This window comes from Plecotus auritus, assembly GCF_963455305.1.
Source record: "Plecotus auritus genome assembly, chromosome: X".
NCBI lineage: Eukaryota > Metazoa > Chordata > Mammalia > Chiroptera > Vespertilionidae > Plecotus > Plecotus auritus.
Genome location: NC_137784.1, coordinates 28,151,734 through 28,155,741, shown reverse-complemented (window position 1 = coordinate 28,155,741; position 4,008 = coordinate 28,151,734). Strand labels below are relative to the sequence as shown.

Below are 4,008 nucleotides of genomic sequence, written 5' to 3'. Positions count from 1 at the left end.
TGGGAGGGTCTCTTCCACAGAAAAAAAAAAAATCACAGCCGAGTGCCATGCAGAGAACCCCAGCATACCCTGAGGGGATCTGTAAAATGCCCTTAAAATGTTCATATTTGATATTTCCTGAAACACGCTGTCATTGACCCTCATACTCCCAAGCCATCTTGGTGCCTCCTCAGACACTTAGTTCTTGAATCTTGTCTCTTCACAGATCTGATTGAATTCCATTGTGTGTTGGGCCTTCACCTGAGTATAGCAGTGGAGGCTCCATAGCCCTCAGAAGGGGATGTTATAGCCACTGGCAACTGGGAGGCAGGAGTGTTCTGCTGATATTGTTAAGGCAGCTCCAGGAAGCTTTGAAGGCCTCAGCAGTAACACAGCAGGGTGTTCTCCATGAGGCTTTAATCAGACAGTGGAACACTGCCCTCTGAAGGGTCACCAGGCTTTCAGCCAACACGTTAAAACCCCAACCATCAGATAATTCTTCAGGATGTCAGACTCCTAGTTGTTGCTGCTCAGCATCCTGTGGAGCCACCTGAAGCCCACGTTGAGCACAGAAGAGGACCAGTCAACCAGTTCAGTCACAGCCCCAGTACAGTGGCAGCAGGGCTGCAGGCAGAGGGTACACTGCTGGGGAGTGATGCGGGGTTCCTGTTCATGCTCACACTACATCCTCCAGTCGGGCGTGGGCCAGGAGCAGCAGGTGCATATGGCATGGCTTCCTTGCAGGGCACACACATAATCCTGGGCTGTTGTGAGACTGGCAGGAGTTGATGATGTGTCCCCAGAGGCCTGCGGTGCTCCCTGCTCACTGGGAAGCCCCCGCCCTCCCGCCCCCTGCCTTCAGTACTGGGGTACTGTCCGCACAGGACCAAGGCTGGCTGACATCCCAAGATTGGCTGTCCACATCTGACAGCTTCTCCAAACTGCCCTCCTTGTCTGAGAAAGACCTCCTGACTTTGTGCTGAAGCATGTTCTGCCTGACCTTGCTCCTGGTGGCCATGCTCTGTACATCTTCCTCACTGCGGCTATTGTCTGGGCGCTGGAGAAGGTATGCTTCCACCTGGTGGTTGAGGATGTGGTTTTTACAGATCCGCTCCACCAGACAGCTGCAGGTGGAGTGTTCCACCCAGCCCGAGTGGCAGGCTGAGCAGAAGGTGTGCATTCAGGGCTGCAGGCTCACACAGTTGTGCCCCAGGTCCTGGAAGATGATGCATGTGAGCATCTTCTTCCATCTTGTCTGGCTTCACGGCCAGTAGTCTGACACCCTCTAGGATACTGTGGGAATCCCTAAACTGGTCTGTGACCAACAAATGCAGGTTCAGGTCAGATCAGCCTCCTTGTCTCCTCTCATTTTCTTCTTCATGGGCTTCAGATCCTCCCTATCTTGCAGTTCTGTCGAAGGAAAGAATGCTCCCTCTCTGTCTGGGACAGATGAAGGGATCCTTGGAGGTTTCATCACTTGTCACGATGGACCACACCCTTTCTGGGAAAGGGCCTCACCTCTGCAGGTGGAGCTGGATGGCGATGTGCTGGAGGCTAAGACCAGCAGGTCATAATAAATGCAAGAAGTCCTCAGGAGGCTGATGGACTTTGATATTCAGCAGGGCTAAGAATCAGCATTGTATTACCCTGCTATTGGCTGAATAGCTGAAGGCAATCCCCTAAACCAGGGGTGGGCAAACTTTTTGACTCAAGGGCCACAATGGGTTCTTAAACTGGACCGGAGGGCCGGAACAAAAGCATGGATGGAGTCTGTGTGAACTAATATAAATTCAAAGTAAACATCATTACATAAAAAGGTACGGTCTTTTTTTTTTTTTAAATTTCAATAGTTTTATTCATTTCAAACATTTTAACAAGAAGAATGTAAACACTAATTATTATAATTTGAAACTTCAAAAAATGGAGGAATCATAGCACAATAACATACCTTATATTGAAGATGGCAAAGGCAAAATAAAATTGCCTAACAAAGGAAAGGTACAAAAGCCTTTCAAATTAAACTTAAATATAATAAAATAATTTAAAACTAAAACAAATAGAAAAGAACAAAATGTGTAAACAGTAAATTAAACATTTTCTTTAGTGTAACTTCCAAATTATGCCCGGGACGTAGATGTAGAAGGCAATGTAGACTGGGTTGAAAGGTTTTTGGTCTTTAAAACATCAACTTCAGTGGGAACAGTGTTGTTGGTCTCCTTTTTAGCTAATGCTCTGATACTGTGCTCTCCAGGGGTGTGTCTCCCTACATCACCACGATAACGTGTCTACGCATTCCCAGGGTGATGTCGGGGGACGTGTCCGCGGGCATTACAAGGAGCCTCTGGAAGATTGAGAGGTTGTTCCTTCTACTGAATGGGCGGATATAAATCCGCCCACTCAGAAGAAGGAGCTGCGGCCGTGTTTCCCAAAGTTGCCATGTTAACACTGCTGCTGGTGAAGGAGCGGAGGGGAGAGCAAGAGAACCCTCCGCTCTTTCGGCTCCGCGGGCCGTAGTTTGCCCATGGCTGCCCTAAGCTGATAATCCTTTATTGTTTACCAAACCTTACCATTGATGTCTGTTTGCTTTGCTAAAGGGCAAAATGTATATTCTAGTGAATAAAAAGCCATGGGTCTGGAGATTTGGGGAGCCACTCCACTAGAGAGGAGGTTTCCACCTGGTTCCCCATGCCTTCCAAATTTATATGTCTTGTCTAGTGTATCCATTTATGTTGCGGCCCCTTCTCCAGATTCCTGAACCCTCACTGCAAAAGGTTGTGGTGGCAGCAGTGCTTGCCCTGTAGTGGGCTCTGTGGAAGAGGTAGAGGCTGAGGGGAAGAGTTCCAACATTGATGCTGATGGCTGGGGTTCCTTAAAGCATGCCTGAGTGTTGGGTGACAATGGCAGAACCTGGGGATAGTCACCTCGCCCTGCACCTGAGATATCTTTGGTTATGTGGAACATGTTTTCTTTACTAGCTTCAAAGGAGACATGTGCCATGCCTTGTTTTTCATTTAAAGATTCATAGAGATATGCCACATTGTGTTCTGGCTCATTCTTCCTGTACACCAAGTAGACTACATCCCCACCTGCTAAGGACAAGTAAGTTTGCTTCTTAACAACCTTCAGCTTGTTAATTACTATTCCATCAGTGTTGGTATCTTCCAGCGACACTGGAGCAGATGTTTCATCCACTATAATTTTACAGTGACCTCCAGAGACCAATTTATTGCAAGGGAATAAAAGGTCACAACCTCTCCTCCACCAGATAGTCCATTTTTCTTTCCTCAGGAGGACCTGTGACTTAGCTTCCTCATGGCCCAAGCAGATGAGCCTCCCCTACTGCTGCTGCTGCGGGGGCTGCTCACCTTCCCTGGCTGCTCCATCAGATTCACATCTGCAGAGACCTAGAAACATTGGGACAGGCTGTGCCGGCTGCTCCTCCCTATGGCTGGCCTTCTGATATCAGCGCCTCCTCTGCACGCAGCCTCTCACCTGCCCCTTGCCCAGCCATGCTGCCTGGAATGCACCTAACCCCACCTTGTTCCCATTTCTTAAGTTGCCTATAGAATTATAAATGCTTGGTACTGAAATAAATTTTCATAAAAACTATAAAATTTTTGAATTTAAGGTTTATGTTTGTGTCTTATATGAAAGCCCATCTATGGTACATATATTTTTTTGTAAATTTTAAGAATATTTAACTTAAAATTCTGAGAGAATAAGAGTGAATTTTTTCACCATTATTAGATGAAAAAAATAAATAAATAAAAAGCCAGAGTAAAAAGACAAAGAAATAAGAGGCATCTAAATTGGAAGGACAAAAATAAAACCATCTTCATTTGCAGACGATATCCTATATAATAAAAGGCTAATATGCAAATCGACTGAATGGTGGAACAACCAGTCACTATGACGTGCACTGACCACCAGGGGGCAGACACTCAACACAGGAGCTGTCCCCTGGTGGTCAGTGCGCTCCCACAGGGGGAGCACCGCTTACCTAGAAGCCAGGCTGATGGCTGGCGAGTG

The 4,008-nt window shown here is 47.0% G+C and overlaps 1 pseudogene across 1 annotated transcript; it reads right to left on the bottom strand.

The window, feature by feature from the left end:
* Positions 1-495: 495 nt before the first annotated feature.
* Positions 496-3,362, bottom strand: LOC308239567 (E3 ubiquitin-protein ligase CHFR-like; annotated as a pseudogene). Its single transcript has 2 exons — positions 2,774-3,362; positions 496-1,439 (listed from the first exon to the last, which is right to left on the bottom strand). The product of its transcript is annotated as an E3 ubiquitin-protein ligase CHFR-like (transcript).
* Positions 3,363-4,008: the final 646 nt, after the last annotated feature.